At 40.1% G+C, this 18,538-nt stretch overlaps 1 protein-coding gene across 4 annotated transcripts in view; it reads left to right on the top strand.

The window, feature by feature from the left end:
* lingo2b (leucine rich repeat and Ig domain containing 2b) overlaps nucleotides 1-18,538 on the top strand; it is a 38,234-nt gene that overhangs the window by 12,284 nt on the left and 7,412 nt on the right. For 2 of the 4 annotated variants that reach the window (XM_039602971.1, XM_039602972.1), the window contains exon 1: nucleotides 16,992-17,158. The exons of 1 other annotated variant lie outside the window; for it this stretch is intronic. The gene's annotated coding sequence lies outside the window, so the exon portion shown is untranslated. Of the gene's footprint in view, nucleotides 1-10,463; nucleotides 10,529-16,991; nucleotides 17,159-18,538 lie in introns of those variants that run through there. One more of the 4 variants, XM_039602976.1, reaches the window with a different exon arrangement.

Below are 18,538 nucleotides of genomic sequence, written 5' to 3'. Positions count from 1 at the left end.
ATTATAAGTTTGGCTTGGTGATTTTTTGCTTTAGAAGTATGGGCTGTATTTGAAATATAGAAAAGGCCTTTGGCTCTGCAATCTTTCCAATCTCCAGCAGGAGGCCTACCCCATCTCACCTTGGTCATATTGTATGCAAGTCTATGAGAAATTTGCCCTATTAATCATTTGATTTATGAACTCAGTAGACATTTTCTCAATGAGTTTATGGCCTCAAAAACTAATTTTAAGTTTTATTTAATACAGCACAATGTTCATTTTGTAAATTATACTCCCATTTAGAGTAAATTTAGTGATAACTGCAAGCACGTTCTAGCTATTTGTGACTGACAGCTGATACCATATGAGCATGTTTACCTCACTTATCACCTCCTTTAAAAAAATGCACACCCAGAGCCTCCAAAATGGGTGACATGCTACATAACTTTGCACTTTGCACTTTTGCTGTAACAAAACAAATTTCCCACCTGTGGGACTAATAAAGGCCATCTTATCTTATCTTATCTTATCTTATCTTATCTTATCTTATCTCTGAAGCTGCATCATGCACTTTTTTACAGTCTAGTGTAGCTATGTTTACACGTGCAATGCAGCGCTGAACTGAAAGTCTGTGTGATTCACTGATGTGCAAATAGGCGAATATATTCACAGCGAGCTTGTGGTCTTTCTGAGTGGTGCCTGCCGCACATTCTGCCCAGGCAGCATCCTCACCTAAAAAAGTATTTTCAGTAGTGGGAACACACGCTCTGCAGACTACCTCGTGTAGTTTTCCTGTCCTTCTTCTCCCAACATTGTCTGGAGTTCACGTATCAACCTTTATTTAGCAGTAGATTTGTTTTATTTCTTCATTGAATTTCCTCACCTGTAATATTTGTGCTCATACGGGGAGGAGTGCGTCTCAGAAACTTTTGTTGCTGAAGCAGTTCTTGTTACTGATGTGGGCCCGAATACATCAAAGATGCCAGTGACAACCACAGATAACTTTTCATCAATAATTTTCACTTCATCCAACTGAGCAGAAAACTTATTTACAGTGGAAGACAGGCAGAGATGAGGATGACAAAGGAGCAGCGCAAGTAATTTCATTCAAATTCCGTTCGCCTCCATTGTACCGCCGTGGTGGCAGAAATCTCAGCAGCAGACATCTCAAAGCCTCAGCAAAAAATATGAAAGGGTAGCCAAGCCATGGTGTGAGACAGTGAGTGATAGCGAGAAGGTTTGAACTGCCCTCTCTTAAAAATTCGGAGCCTGTTTCACATCTGAATGAGATCAGAAGTTTTCAGATTTTGGGGAAAGTATTGTCACCATGTGAGGTTTTTTAGTTACTGTTTCAACTGCAGTGAAGGTAAATCTAATTATGACATCACTGCAAATAAATACGCAACTGCAAGAAATTTTACTTTTAATGATTTCAGCTGCAAAATGCCTTTTGCAAAGTTATGATTTTAAAGTTTTACGCAACTTTGCATTGACTTTACCGTGACTAAACTACTTCTGAATATTTTTTGTTATCAAATCAACAACATTTTAAGATTTAGTTATGACATAATATCTAATTAGAAATTATAAAAATATTCCATGTTAGGGCAAATTGACTGTAAACACAGCATTCCTAGCCTTGCACGCCAGATTCTGCAACACCACACTGAGATTTGAAGTGATAACATGGCTGAGTTTATGTATAAATACCTTGCTGTGTGTGCAGCCTCAGAGCAAGCTCTGCTAATTTTGAGTAATTTGTTGTTTCTGCTTGTTTGCCAAAATAAGTGCATTTGCTGTAATGCTGTAAGAGTCTTGCAATCCAGCTGGCAAACACGCCGGAATAAATCTAAGCATTTCACCGTGTAATTGAGGAAGAGCACAGGGTGTCTGCTGAAAGACGGTTTTTTCGGCAGAACAAATATTCCGGAGGTGTCTGAATGTTACACTTTGGAGCAGCTGAGCGAAGACGGAGCTGCTGTTGGGACAGTGACAATTTGATGAGAGAACATCCTGAGTTTGTTGCAATTTCCTAATCTTGCGAAATGTGCAAGCCTCCCTTCTCCCCGTGTTTGTCAGCTGCTTTGGGGATTAATTAGCATAGCGGTGCTGGAAATGGATCCACTGCAGCAGAAGACTGTCCCTTATTTCACACAGTGGACAGGCTTAACAATCTCACAGAGACAGACAGCCCAAATTACAGGAAACCATAAAATGTATGTTTTGCTAAATACTGGGACTTACCTTCCTTTCTGTAAAATAACACTGCGAACCCCTCGGTTTTGTAACACCTGAATAAAATGAATAAATCCCACATAAAATCCAGGTGTTTCAAGAAAAACTGTATATGGTGTCATATTGTTGACATAATGAGTAAATGCTCTACCAGCTGGAATGAAATGACACTCATTTCTCGCCACTGTGGAGCTGAGAGTTTTGAATTGAGGCACAAGTAATGGCACGTTTTCATTTCAGCCTTATAAAGCTGTCAGCTTCTCTTTAACTCATTATTATTGCTTAAACCATGTGTTCCCTGAAACTCATTGCCCATACAAATGTAGCTGCCTTCTTACTCATTATTTCCTTTTACCAAATATCTCTTTGTTTGCTGTGCTTCACACTTTAGACTGGTTTTTCTTTATATGATTTCATTACGAGTCTTTTTAATCATCAAAAATACATTTTATTGCAATTTAAAGATAATTTGCGTCCACTGGTGGTAACCCAAATAGCATTTAGGGCTATACTCACAGTAGTTGCCCTGTACCGTGCCTGAGTACAATTATCACCACTCCCCACTGGCCTGCACACACACTGAGCTTAACGATCCAAGCCCAAAATATGCCTCAGTTTGTGTTAGCATCTCAGCTCTCCTCTCTCACTGTCTCTTTGTTTCATGCTCTTGCAGAGCACAGTGTTCTTCATGGGGGTTTCATTTGGAAAGCATTGATATACTGTTCTTTCATGTGCCTCGCTGATTTATTAATTACTCAACACAGCATTTTCACAGTCACAGTTGACATTGAGGATGCATTGGAGTTTCATGCTTGGGTGCAGTTAGCGGTCGCACTGTATGCATGTTGCCCCGGACATGTGCTGTACAGCACAGGGGTGTACCGGTTAGCGCTGTCACCCTAAAGCAAGAATGTTGCATGTATGTCTCCTTGCTAGTCTTTGGAGTATCACCCACAGATACAGATACCCACAGACACATGTTACGTTAATGAGTGATTTCACAGTATATTAACATGAATGGTTTTCTCTCTCTCTCTATTTGGCCTGTAATTGACTGACAACCTGTCCACGGTGCACTAAACCTTTCACCCTGTGACAACTAGGATAGGCCACGCCCTCCCTGTGAATCCATCCATCTGTTCATCATCAATATGCTGATTCCAAGATCAAAACTCCAAGAAAGTTTCGGACGTTGTAGGTAGCAGATCCATCTCTCTATTCTTTGGAGGCAGAGTTTTTTCAGTTATTCACTATGGGATTCATTAAAGGCAGAATAATTGCCGGAATATTTTACTTAAGAAGTTCTGGTGCTTCCGTTACATTTTCCTCAAGTCGCAGGTCTCACAAGAGAACAGTAAGCAGGCGCTCTGAGACATATGCAGAGTTGTACAGTATCTCATTAATCTGTTGTAAAGTACATTAAGGGAATTCTTTTGTAACACAGTATTGTAATTTCCTTTTTAGTTGTACCAGTTGCTGCTTTGTATTTCATAGTTTAAGCAGGTGAGTTGCCTATGAGATAGAAAAGGCCTTCAGTTGTCTTTAACAGGAATATCAAATGAAGCTAAATTTCCTTTCATAGGGAAGAAAGGTTAGTATCATTTCTCCTTCTAAAAATAGAAGGTCTTTGCATGAGGCTGCTTCATTCTCATCTGCATGCTAGCTCTTGTCAAACCATGTAACACATGACCTGTTGATCTACAGAAGGCTAAAGAAAATGAATCAAGCTGTTTCCTCCTGATTGCTCTCTAAAACGTAAAAACACTGTTTCTGTGAATGACAAAAGTCGCTTTAATGTTTCCGGCCACTTATCAGCCTTAATGGATCACTGAAGCGGAAGAGAACTAGCAGGGTGCACTCTGGTTGCCTGGGCATGTGCTAAGTGCACTCAACATTTCTGCACTGATTTGCCATTCTTGGATAATAATTTGCAAAACTACTGCTCTCCAGTACTTTTGACACAAAGTAATCAATACTCAGTTCTGTTGGCTTCTTATATAAGGCCAAGGATAATCTGATTTTTTTCTTGGGGTGTTTTGGAGAAATAAACAGAGAAGTGTTTATATGTAGCCAGTACCGATGGCTAACAGTTATGCCACCTGATACCCAAATATTTCCTTTTTTTTCCGATGAAGTTTTATTGCTTAAACCTGAGTTATAGTACTGCATATTTTATATTTTGGTCTTATTATAAAAGGTCAAACCAAAGTTTGACATGAGGAAGACTTTGTCTGAGTTTGGGGATTTTATTTTGCTTCGGTGATCTGCCTCCTTGAGAAGTCTACATGGTCATAAGTTTGCTTGTAAAGTGCACTCAAAAGCATTTTGGCTCAAAATAAAAGTCTAGTCTATATGGCTCTACTTAATAAAGCCATGACGCATTGTGTCTTTTCTTGAGTTACAACTGAAAGCTGTACACAGACACTGAAAGAGACTCTCTGACAGAAACATGGCCATGGTGACTGATAAGTGAAGTTTTTTTAATGTTCCTGGGTCTTTGAGTGTTTTGTAGACACATGATTTGTGCCTTGGATTTAAAAGGTGTTTTATGGTCAAGTTCTTTATTTCCACACTAAGAATCCAAGGAACACTGCACGCCCATGTGGTTTCAATTAGTAGGTTGAACGTAGGTCTGAAATTTAGCATAACCTGCTTGATTGTCCTATTTGACTCTAATGAGAAAAATAATTTACAAAATAAGCATCATGTTTACATTTAGTAAAACTTATTAGAAAAATGTTTGCTGAGGTCATAGATCAAGAGAACCAAAGGGTTGTTTTCCAATAGAAATCTTTTCAGTAGTCGCCCCCTTCCGGTGATTAGATACAATGCAGATTTTTGGCGCTCCTGCACTGGCTTCACTTTGCAGACCTGGAGGCTGTGTTTGTATTTTATTTGCAGTCTATGTGTATACCTAGCAGGCACTTACAGTCCTAAGTGTTGCACAATGACAAACTTCATAACATACTGTCCAAACCTGTTATCCCTTCATCTTTTTGTCTAAAACAACCTACTGTGTGATCTAAATTCAGGCCTAGAAAATTAAAAAGTAGAGTTGTGTCTCAGGTAGTTTGAGCAGCTGCGACTATTTATTCTGTTCCTTTTAGTTTCATTGATAGAAAATAGATAAGGTGCTAAGGGATGTGTGCCACCTGTAGTCCTCCATCCGGTGTAAAACATGGGCTTTGCTATAGAGGCCCCTTTGTCTGCAGCTTTTTATATTGATTTTCTGGCATATACTTGCTTTTTCTGAATGGTGCAATTTGTAAGACTGCTAATGCTGAGACGGCTGAGCTCATGCAAACACCCAGAGTCCACCGAGGGACAGAAATGCCTGGCTTCAAGCTAAATGATTTTCTCTGCATCTGTCTCAGCTGTATGGTTTGTTTTTTTACTAGCTTCCCAAGTGCTTTTTGGGATACCAGTCATTTAAATGAGTACATGAATGAAACACTGTTTAAACATATAATAGAAGCTCTATCCAAACACTCTCTTCCTTCAAGTCAGTATGAAGTCTAGCCACTGCATAGCAGTGGAAAATTTCCCTTCCCACTTAGTAACAAGTCTTTCAAGTGGATATGAGACTTTGCGCAGTGTTTTTGGAATATTCATGCATGTGAACGTGTGCTAGCCTGAGATTTGATTCAGCGAACATTTATGTGGCCCAAACCTGCTCCATTCCCAAAGGAGTTCACATTTGCCAGTCTCTGGCTATGTTTGCAGGCAGCCAATTATGCGGCAGGTGTAATATTGTGTGAAAGCATCCACTGAGCTCACACAAACAATAATTTGATGCTCTTACATTAAGTCTGCGGATCCGCTGTAAACAAATCACAGGAGAAGAGCTTCTCTCTCTGTCACAGGCAGCCTCGGGCTTCTGTCACTGTTGTGGTAAAAATCCACAAATAGTGCACAGCAGGAACAGTTTCACCTAAAGAAGAGACTGGGAAAGCAGGTAATCTTCTCATGCTACTGCTAGCCAGTGTTAATCGAGAACTGCAATTCTGAGGAGCCTGAATTCATGAGAATGCAGATTTCTAATAGGGCTGTAATTATTAGATAATTAGTCAGTCGTGTCAAGTTCAAATGAATATCTGCATTTTGTTCTGTTGGTGGGATAAATCCAATTTGAAAGATGTCACTGTTGGCACATAAAAGATGTCGTTTGGCATTTGTCTCTATTTTCTGAAATTTTAAATGCACATCTATATATCCATGTATCCATCTGTTGGTCCAGCCATACCTTTTCTTCTTCTTGGCTGAGCAGGAAGTTCCAGATGGACTTGTCGCCCACAACACTTTCTGGTTACTCCTGAGTGGTCCTAACACATTTGCAGGTCAGATTAGATATATATGACATCTACAGCAAGTTCGCGCACTGCCCCAGGTTGCCTCCCTGGACCTGAAGAAGATGCCAAAGAGGCATTTTAACGGAATGCCTGAAGCACTTCAGCTGCCCCAGTCCCCACCAAATGTCCAAACAAGCATCTCTTGCAATCCTACAAAGGAAACTCTACTGCTTGGTCTCATTCTTCTGGTTATTACCCAGAACATGTGGCCATAGGTGTCGGTTGGAATGAAAATCAACTGGTTAAACCAAAGCTTTGTCCTCAGGCTCTGCCTTCTCTGCAACACAGCGGTCCAGTTCAATGCTCAGATTACTCAATCCGCCCATTTCATGCTCCACCTCTGCATCACTCGTGAAACCAGAGATCCTTAGATATTCACTTGGAGTAGTGACTCTCATTCAGCAGGTGAAAACCACTGTGAAAACAACGGCCTCAGACTTTGAGGTGCTGACTCCTTTCTAGACTGCTTCACAGGATCAAACTACCCCACTCCGAGGTCAAGGTCTGATGACACCAGCACAACCATGTGGTCTACAAAAAGCAGTTGGAATCTATGCCATGGAATGACCCAAAAAAGGTACCAGAGTTTGAAAGCCCAGGCAGATTACATCTTTGTATTTGAAAAAAGAAACCAGTTTACTCAAAGATCTGCTAGCTCACCTGACTGCTAACGCCCATGCTGTCGATTGCCCATTCCCAGTAAATGCCCGTGAAGGCTAAAATTGTCGATGCACAGCGCAGTGCCACACTCTGTCAGAGGGTTTGACGAAAATGACTCTTTCCCTTTCACTCCAATGTCACCTTGGCTGTCACACTGACTTGAATACGTTTAGAGCAGGAGTGAATTCTCTGGAGTGGCAGTGGAGATTGCTAATCCGTCAGACTGATTTGGTGACAGGCAAAAGTGCTAATCCTCCCATGTTATTCAATGCCAGTGAGGACTGCCTAATCCCTCACAGAGGGTCTGATGTAAAAAGAGATGACGCTAACTAAACGCCTCTCTAGGAAAATGATCGTAAGGTCTGGGAGCAAGTTCATGCTTCCGGTACTCACTGATATCAACACAGCCAATATTTACTGCTGCTCTGTGTATTTTGTCTAAGTATCGTTTGGATCTGAGCCAGAAGCATATTAACATCCTGACAGACAGCCTGTTCCTCAGGTGAAAAGAAATCATCTGAAGCATCGCTGGGATCAAAATCCTGCGAGAGCAGCTTTTCCAGAGTAACTGATTCACATTTCAGCTAATAGCATAACAAATACTGTGAATATGTGATCACCAAAAATCCACATTTCACCTTTTGCCGTGTAAACAGCAGTTAATGAAATAGGCCTTGAATGAAAAGGATGCTGCTGCGGCGTGTTCCTCTCTAACACTCACAGCCTAAATACAAACTGATCCGAAGCCAGTGAGAACATGCTGCAGCTTGGCACTAAACGTCCGCATCAGTTCAAACATCTGTCGGATAAACTAGCTTTTCAGCATTCGGGCTTTCATCTGATTTGTGTTATTAATAATTGCTAACAGGCAAAATTACTTCCTAGATATGAGGAGCTGAACACAGAGAAAATACCAGGTCCCATGCTGACATAGTTTGTAAGTGGAGGAGACATTCCAGCGAAGGAGGGGAGTGTAAGTTCCAAGACAAAAAAAAGAGGGATGAGAGCAAATTATAATCACAAACCCTCTGGCAGTGAAATGAAAATGAGACTTTTTTTAAAGCTATATTAATTATACAGCTGGCAGGAATGTCTTGCTTTGGCTTCAGATACCAAGTGTAAATACAGATGTTTTCTATTAGCTGAAATTATGTATTCCTTAACATGTACTAAAGAAAATTGGGTATGCAGTCACTTAGAGGGACTGTGATTACTGGAAAGGAAAACTTAGATATCCTCAAATCTTTGTATCTGAAAAACTGCCCTTTTAAAAAAAAAAAATGCAACAGTTAATCATCTTTTTTCTTTAGCAATCTAATGCAGCTATATCTTTGTCAGCTGTGGACCTTTATTCGCAAAGACTGAAGACTGAATCTGCGAGTGAATTCATCTTTGAGACCAGCCAAAAAAAAAAAATAAGAATGTTTTTAAGTGTAGTGCGTGCAGGTGGGGACAGACCAAATCAAAAGAGCATGCCGACTTTGGCAAATTAGCTTTTTCTCTAAGAGGTATGTTAGAAAATCGATTCAGCTGTTGTGTAAAAATAATAAATATGAAGCTCTTAGCCTGTTGAAAGCCTCCCAGGATTTGGGGGTTTTATCTTTTCTGGCTAAAATTTGAGATTTGAAAAATGTACACTTGTGGAGCTCTAAGAAACACCATCCATCCATCCATCTATCCATCCACCGTGGGTTCATGGCTACAGCCGCTGAAGCAGAGACCCTCAGACCTCCCTCTCCCCACGCACCTGTGGGAAACAGAGGTGTTCCCCAGACACCGTGAGACATCATATCTCCAGTGTGTCCTGAGTCTTCCCAGGGGTCTTCCCCCGTGGGGACATGCCTGAAAAAAGTCATCTAGGAGGTGTCCAAGAGATATCTCACTCTGAACCCACCCTGAATGGACAAACACCTCATCCTATCTGTAAGGGAGAGCCCAGTCACCCTTCAGTGGAAGCTCATTCCTGCCACTTTTATCCGTGATCTTACTCGTCACTGCCCACAGCTCGTGGCCATAGATAAGGTGGGAATGTGTATCGACCAGTGAAACGACAGCTTCTCAGCTCTTTTCTCTGCAACAAACCTGTGCAACATCCTCATTACTGCAATCGCCGTATGAAGACCCCACGGTACTTGATCAGCTGACTTGTGGCCTTGATGGAGACCTTGGCGGTGTAGTCCCTGGCTGCATATACTGTTAAATAATCTTGCATATTTAATTTAAAGTGAGCCTTATGAGGGAGTGCATGCAGATTCATTTATACATACATAGATACAGGATGGCTGTTTCTCCTTCTTTCAAGCCTTTATGCTAAGCTAATAGTTCAACTTCTTTCAAAACTTTGATTTTCAGATATTCAGCAAATATTCTTGAAACTGTGAAACATGATAAGAATTACTTTTATAAACCGACACGTTACCAATTCCACAGTGCACGATGAAGGATGAGCTGAATCTAAATGGGCTGCTTCATTAGCATGCAGGCTTCAGTTTTGAAAGCTTTAGTGAACACAACAGAGACAAGGTGTAGCTTACTTCTTAAGGTAAATAAAAATGCCTTATTAAAGAGATTCCTTGCTGTTTTCAAATGAAAGAACTTTCCATTGTTCTCATTTCCTCTGAAATCCAGAGAAGCATCTGTTCAATCTTAAATTCAGGGACCGACTTGAATCAATACTTGGGATCGATACGGGCACCATATAATTGCAACAGGCCCCTACTAGGACAGTACAAATGCCTCCCATGAGTTTTGTGGCAAACATAAAGATGTTGACAACAAGAGACCGTCTAACAACGCTGGGCTCTTTTTCCCCTTGTTATTTTTAGAGGTAAGCGATACGTGTAAGGTAAAACTTGACCTTTTAAAGTAGCAGCACCTCTCTGACGTAGCGGTTTAGTGTCATCTGAAATTAAAAGTTTTGAAAAGGATTTTTGTCACTTTTTGAGATTTTCTCTGGTTGAGTAAAACCTGGAACTATATGTGATTTTTTTTTTAATATGGTCGTTGGGATTGCACACAAGTTTAACATTAGATAATCCTAACCTCTACCCCAGCAGCAATAAGCCTCCCTGCAAATGTGCCAAAACCTATCAGTAATATAGTTGTGAAACACATTACACAGGACTTGTTTGCAGGAGATAAGATGATTAGAATAGAGGGCATAAACATTCTGGTGTAATATGTTAAGACAAGTCTTGTTTCTGTGAATGAGGAAGGCCCCTATGAACCAGCGGTGGTATACGTCTACCATGAAAAATGGATGAGTTCTACCTCCCAAGACTAAAATTAGACAGAAACCTAATATGGTGAGTGTCCTTCAAGTAACACTCGGATTTATAAGCAACAAGGAAAGAGAGCGAGAGGGTGAGAAAAATCTACTAGTCTACAAAACTCTTGCCAGGATAGGCAGGAGACGATAATGCCGGTGGACACGGCGTGGAAAATCAGATCATTATTTTGTTGGAAACCTAAGCAGCCATTGAAATGAGGCAATGAGATATTTGAAGCAATCACTTCTCACAGTATGATTACCGTGCGACTGTCCTTCTGCGACGGAGGTAGAATATAAAATGGCTAGAGACTAACGCACAGACTAGTATGAATATTGATGTTACAGTACTATTAGTTACAGAATTGAGTGTCTGTGCGACACATTTGAAAAAGGAGATTTTAAACTGAATCACTTGGAAAGCAGCTAATGGATTACCTACTTAACTATTTCATTATTTCAGGAAGGACCTTAATGGACTATTTGGTCTTTTAGCATATGAGAGAAAGCTTTGAAAGTCAGTAGAAAAAACTACTTGCGAATGACTCATATTTAAAAGAGCAAGCTTAAGGGCTTGTTCATTGATCAAGTAAAGCTCTTCCATGTATCTGACATGTTTGACTGTACGTTAGAAGACTGAAAATGAATTGTTTTCAAAAGCAGAATGGAACTACTTTCTGTCAGACACGTCTGTTATATCAGATTGTTCTGTTATAGTTTTACTTAGATATGACAAGAGTCTGAAAACGTATTATGCGGGACATTATGCAAATGGTCTGGTTCTTATATAGCGCTCTTCTACTTCAAATCCTCTTTAGCCATTTACACAAGCATCTTTTTGTGCATCTAAGTGCTTTTCTTCTAAACTCCAGTTCACTGGGTGCAACTCGGGGTTCAATATCTTGCCTAAGGATACTTTGACATGCATACTAGAGAAGACACCAACATTTCAATTTGTATATTTTGCAATGGAAGGCTTCGGCCTCAGTCAGACCGGCCTATGAACCCCTTGGCAACCACTTGCAATCAAAGCAAGGAGGTTTTTGATGCAGCAACTTTGCGACCAATTTCACTTAGCTGGCGACCACCGGCAGAGGAATACATCGTTCCATGTGGATGGATGTCTGCTGGATGCCGTTTCTAGGCTCGTGTGCCTGAAGCCTTGGTTAATGATCACTGTTCCTCTCAGTCATAAATTTCATTTCTATTTCATGCAGATTATTCTTCTGCCAGAGCAAATAATAACAGAAATCTGTGACATAATTTATTGGCCACTTGGGGGCAGTGCAACCAGCTGAAAAATAATAAAATAATAACATTGAATTGTAAGTGAATTGTAAATTACTGTCCCATTTAGAGTTAAGATCCCTTATTACTACCTTATGAATGACAAGTAACCTCATTTGTGACATTTGGTTTCAAAATATCAAAATTAAGGTAGCAAAAGTGCTAAGGTCCAGGCTTCACAAGTGGATTTTAATTAGCAATAGGTGAGGTCACAGTGACTACATCCATCTCCTTCATATATGTAACCAAAGCTTTTAAAAAGTGGGTTATTTTGCACATACAGCAAAAATACTGCAAAACGCCTTTGGAGCTTTATAACTATGCTTTATCGGATAGTTGCTAACATTGTCTGTCTTTGATGATGAATAGGTAGCATAAACTTTTTCCTTTTTATTTTTTTACCATAATGCCAAAAAAGTAAAACGGAGAGGACGATGGCCAATAAATCACTGAATTTAATTATTTCATGTCAACGCTGAAAATCAAAAGGACTTTTAAATGATCTCAATAAGACAAAAGCAACATTCATACACTTTCTGTCTTTATTTAAGCTTGTTGCTGCTGCTGCTTTTACTTTAATCTCATGGCATTTAATTCAAATTTGCTATTTTAAATGGAATATATTAAAATGCCAAGGTCTGATCCAGATGTGCCAGCATAACTGATGTGGAAAATGCTCTATACACTTTTACATAAAAGTGACTTTCCAAGGATTAGATTGAAATGTAAATTTGATATATTTTCAAGAAGAAGCATATCTGAAAGGTGCTGTACTTTATGATATGTCATCTAGAGAATATTATATAAAGAGGCAGTATGGGAATCTGGTGTCCATCCACAGTTTATAAAAACCACAGCTCTTCCTTCAGTATTTGTCAGAATTTAATCAAATTTGCAAGTAACGATCGTGTAATCGGTCTTCGCCCAAATTGCCCTCAAGGTTGAGGTCACATTTGTCGTTTTACCTGTGAATTATGATGAACTGTGAGGTGAGCTAATTCTGGCATTCTGGATTTATTCTTGTGAGCTGAAAACTAAAAATACAGTAAAATAAGTGCAAAACAGTAGAGTTCCACATACAACATTCAAGCCTTTAAAAGCTGGCTAATACTAACTTGTTTTAATTATATTGTATTGTTCGAATTTCAGTAACTTCAATTTGTTTTCTCTATCATCATTATTTTCTTTGATCTACTTAGTGGCCTGGTGCGCTTTTGAGAATTCAGTTTTGACTTTAACATTTTACAAACAGGATTTGTGTGTCATAGATGGCACGTCAGCCGGCGGAGGAACACAATGCTCACATTATTCATGTCCACAGCATGGACGCTGTGTTACAGCACATTACTGTTTGCATTTAGTCGCACTTCTAAAAGCTGTTGTGCAAAGGCACTGCACACTCCCTCCCTCTGTCTGTCAGTATGAGCAAACACTCACTAAGTATTAACTGGACTGTTCTAAATCCAGAGACTGTGGGGTAAAGCAACATCCCTTGTGAGCCTGCAGCACAGCAGACGCACAACAAGCCACATGGTGGAAGACAGGATACGCTGGTGATGGCTCAACAAGCCACAGCTTCAGAGGAAACATGGCCAGTGGTGCAGAAAGAAGCTGTTTAATTGGCAGAGTTTGGATGCACAGGCTCTAATTAGCCGAGAAGAACACAGTTCAACTTCCGAATCCTAACAGCACCCTGAAAACTCTGCTGACATTTTGCACTCTGCAGGGTGGTCAGTGGGTGTGCAGAGTGACACAATTCCCAGAATAGAAAATGCATTTGGCTTGTTAGTATTTGTGGTGAATACACAGCGAATTATCATTAAATCGAGCTCAGGCTACACCGAAGGCAGAAAGCATCAGTAATGCCTTTCTGCTGCTTTTGCTAAATCTCAGCGGTCCTCCAGCTCCCCTGTTTCTTTCTTTGTCTAATGGCATTAGCAGAATATGCAGTCCTAATATTTTGTTAATTCACTGTGTCACAGCAAAGTTGCACGTTGAATCATCATCACTGTTTGCACGCACATTTGTTTATGCATCAGATGTGCACAAAAACGATGACTGGTTCGATGACATGTCCTCTCGGGTCAATTATCATGCAGAGTATGTTCCCGCTGATAATAATCGCCTACATGTGAACTCTCTCATGTGAAATAATTCCATTATTCATGCCACTCATACATCTGGAAATGAGCAAAGCAGAACGTTTTATTATTTAAGCAAGAAAGCAAAAGAATGAATGAAAAGCACACAGTTTTTATGACTCTGGTGATCTAAAGTGACAAATGAAAATTTGAAAGAAATGCAAGCTTTTTATAATGTGAACGCAAGATTAAAATCTGCATTAAAGTCCATTGCAGGGGTTGTAGTGGGAAGAAAATGATAATGGCTTCTTTCCAAGGAGCTGGCTGCAAAATAATTGCAGCCATGTAAATGAATTCAACAACAGACTCACGTTTGCAAGCCTGTGGGAGGAGGAGAGAGGATTTATAGTGAAGATTATTATGCACCGTAACCACAAAGACAACACATGCCTTTAATGTTATATAGCTACCTCTAGCCACACATATTGGCTTAACTGTGCAAACATCATTAGCTCAAAGTTGCAGTCCTGCAAATGGTGCTTTTCACAAAACTGCAGCACAACACATTGATTTATTGCATACCTGAGGGCAAAAAGAAAAGTGATGGACACGCTGTGTCAATAAAATGCATTATTAATCCACAGATAGTTTTGCGGCCACAGATATTGTATAAAATAAAATGTTTTGGCACGGTCCAATTAAGTCCCTCCCAGTGTAAATTGCGTTTGCTCTGCTCCTGTCAAAGGCCGCAGATTTGGTAAGTGGTGCGATAATGAACAGGGATTTAATGGTGCTCATCTTGACAGATGAGCCCACAGATTAAAATCAACATGTGCGCTGAACATTGCCTGAGTATTACTGAGATCTCCTGGAAGAGCTGCAATCAGTTTCTCCAGCTTCACGCAGTAAAAAGTACATTAGAAGTCACGGTCAGCTCAGGAAAACAAGGGTTTTTATCTCATCTCGTAAGCGTGACTCTCCTTCACTTCTTCATGCATTTCTGCTTTACGTTCTTCTCCCCTCTCTCTTTTTTTTACCCTCTTCTTTCTTTCTCTCTCCGTCTCACAGTGACTCATGCATCACCCTACAGCTCCTTTTCGGCTGTCAGATTTTCTACAGTTTCACTGTGACTCTAATCCAATTCAGAACCAAATCCCAAAACGTTCAGCCCTGTAGGCTGCCCTTCTCAATGACCCGCCTTACTATTACAATTTACCCAGAATTCTATGGGCTCTTGTATATTTTGCATCTTGAACGTGACAAGGTTGGCTCCAACTCTTTCTAAAAATATTGTAAGCTCAAAGAAAGAAGCTGCATCTATGGTACTGTATGTGTGCCACTGTATGTCAGCCTGGGTCAGGCTTGTCAGAGCCACAGCTTTAAATAGGCCACTCGCAGTGTTGAGTCATATGTCAGTGATGGGCAGATTACTTCGAGGCAGTAAATGCTTTCATATTATAGTTCTGGTCTCATTATGATTATAATGGAGGATAATAATTATCCCTTTAACCCTTTACATGCTGGAGGCTTCTGCACCGTGATGTGGCTGTATCTCTTACTAAAAGTAACCAGTAGCCCATTCAGTGAGGAGGCGGTCAGGTACAACTGTGAGTCAAACGAGCGTTGCATTGTTTATTTTTTCTCTTTAAAAAAAAATGATATTTAGCACAGTTACAGTCGAGCATTCGTAGAATAGGTTCTGTGTCATCGCCGTTTAGTGACTCATTGTTATAAAACTATTTTTTACTCTCAAATGTATAATTAGGAACTTGTTGATTCGTTTTTCATCTGGATTATTGGATTTCAAAATTTGGTAATGGCAGAATTTTTTTGAGTTGCTGAATTTTCATTAGATGTTTTCACAGTTTAAATATTTAGATTAACATCTGGGTTTACTTTTAAGTCAAAGTGCTTTCTTTCATTTTTCGTTCAATTCGTCCATATTAAGTTAGTGTAGCTTAAAAGTTATGAGTTGGAAAATACTCCTTTTTCTCTTTTCCTTCTGAAAAAACTCAGGCTCAGTGTTACATTTGTCTATCACATCCTGCACTCTTCAGCATGGTGAGCTTAAAGTTCACTTTGCACCTCCATCCATCCATCCATCCATCCATCTATCCATTATCTGAGTTCAGATCACAGACACAGCAGTGAACACTGACACACCCAGACCGCCCTCTCCTCGAGCACCTCCTCCTCCAGCTCATCTGGGGAAACACTGAGGTGTTCCCAAATCAGCCAAGAGACCCAATCTCTCCAGTTTTTCCAGGGAAAATGCAGAGTTTAGAGTTAATGCACCAAATCCACTAACAAATCTATCCAGCCAATAAAAATTAAATACCAACAGTTCGTTCTACTTATTGGTCTGCACAAATTCCAGATTGATATATCTGGCTCTTCAGTAGCCTAGCTAAATTCTTCCATATGTGTGTGTGTGTTTTTATTAAGCCCATAAAGGAACAAGAAAAACTTTTCACACAAGCTGGATGTTGTTTTTTAATTGCTTAAAAAAGCTTTAACAAAGATAATGAAACACTGAAATTTTATTCAGCAGTATCGGCCATATAAATCCACCTGTGTAGTTAAACAACCGCCATGTACAGTTTACACTGTTGCTAGCAGACTACTGCTCTTTTGAATGATGCCTCCAGCCAGAAACTTCAACCTTCCAACACCTGCAAATTCTAAACTTGGTCATCTTATGCATCAGTATCAATATCTCTCCCTTCCCTCCTCCCTGAGACACTGGCTTGGGCCAATGGGAAGAAGTAATAATCATCTGTGGGCTCTACTAAAGACCTCTTTTATATTATACATAAATATTTTTCACCGTTAATATAAACATATTGGTGCTGTTTTAAAAGGTCATGTGCTCACATTTTTAAATGTGCTGTTAGATGTTTAATAACTGGCAACCCAGTACAAATATGTTCCTTTCAGTCTTGTTTGTATTTTTTCGTTTTAGGAGCACGTTTCTTCTTTTATTCCTCCGACTCTTTAACATGTTGGAAATGGGTTTTCTTTCCCATCTGCTTTTCACTCCCTCCACCACCTGTCATCGCCTGGAAGTCTGAAAAGCTTTTTGCTGGGAACACAGAGCCTTCATCACAACAAGCTAGTTAATCTCTGGCTAATTCGCACCAGGTGCTACTCAGTATAGAACAAAGTTGTTGCTGCAGAAAACACCATTGTTTCAGCAAAGGCCTCACTTATTTTGTTTAATTATGCCACAATGTTAAAAAGATGTGGAGTACAGTTACAGGATTTGCTGTATTTTCTAAGAATTTAACTGTGTGTCTTGGGTAAGTAAGTAAGCCAACTTAATTTAGCATTTTTTACAATATGTCTAAAAAACCATCGATGTTTTTAATGGTTAAAGGAGTCTGCAAAAGCAGTGCTATATCAAACACAGTTGAAGTCCCACTTAGATATGTAGAAATTGGTGTGATGATCTGAGTGGCTGTGGACTAACTCTGATAGAAGAAGCTACCGTGACATAGAGGGCTTCGAATGTGATCCAGAGGAGGATAATGCAATTAACCAGCGAATGCTCTCTTGCAGTTTCACTTAAAAACAGTTACAGTGTCAAAGGTGATAAGAAACAAATCCACTGGTAATTTGCTTTCCAGTGTTTATGTGGGCAGTAGTGACTCTGCGCTCACAGACCACTTCATTAGTTATAGCTTGTTAGGAGCAGTTTGGACCTCATACAGTCATCAGAGCTTCTTTAATTTGTTGTGACACAGATTCATGAACAAGGTGCTGGAAACATTACAGATTTTGGTCCCTATTGACATGTTAGTACCGCACAGTTGCTGCAGATCTGTTAGCCGCATTATCCTGCTGGGAGGACTGGTACACTGTCTGTGGGATGCACATGGTTAGCAAAAATATTCAGGGAGGCTCTGCTGTTAAATGAGGCTCATTTGGTACTAAGTGGCCCAAAAAGTGCCAAGAAAAAATCCCCACACCAACATCAGCTTGAACCTTCGATACAGGGCAGCTGGATCCACGCTTTCATGCCATTTATGCCAAATTCTGACCCTCCCGTTCAAATGTTGCAGTAAAAATCTAAACTCGGCAGACCAAGACACACTTTTCCAGTTTTGTATTGTCTAGTTTTAATAACCTCATATAAATTGTAGTCTGAGTTTCCAGCTTCCAGTGTGGTCTTCTGCTGCAGTGGCCCTGCATCAAGGTTGGACATGTTGTGTGTTCAGAGATGCTCTTCTGCAAATCTTGGTTGTAGCATGGTTATTTGAGTTACTGTTGCTTTCTTGCTCCCATGCAGTTGACTGATGGATATTTGCATCCACAAGCAGCTGAATATAAGCTATATGCAGTGTTGGGGAGTAACGGAATACATGTACCGCCGTTACGTATTTAGAATACAAAATATGAGTAACTGTATTCCGTTACAGTTACCGTTTAAAAAGGTGGTATTCAGAATACAGTTACTTTGTTGAAATAAATGGATTACACGGCGGTACTTTCCTGTTTCATATTGTCGCGGGTCAGGATTATTTGGGTTTGTTTGACAGCTACGTTCTGTTGTTCCAGGCGGCAGTGTTACGGTTGCCATGGTTACAGGGTGACGCGCTCTCTCTCTGCGTGTTTCCTGGGTGAGAGAGCGCTTTTTTGTTGTTGCGGTTGTGCTAAGCTAAAAGGCAGAATGCTACAGG

This window comes from Oreochromis aureus, linkage group 19 (assembly GCF_013358895.1).
Source record: "Oreochromis aureus strain Israel breed Guangdong linkage group 19, ZZ_aureus, whole genome shotgun sequence".
In the NCBI taxonomy this organism is placed as follows: domain Eukaryota; kingdom Metazoa; phylum Chordata; class Actinopteri; order Cichliformes; family Cichlidae; genus Oreochromis; species Oreochromis aureus.
Note: the sequence above shows the minus strand (reverse complement) of the source record. Positions and strands in the feature narration are given on the sequence as shown.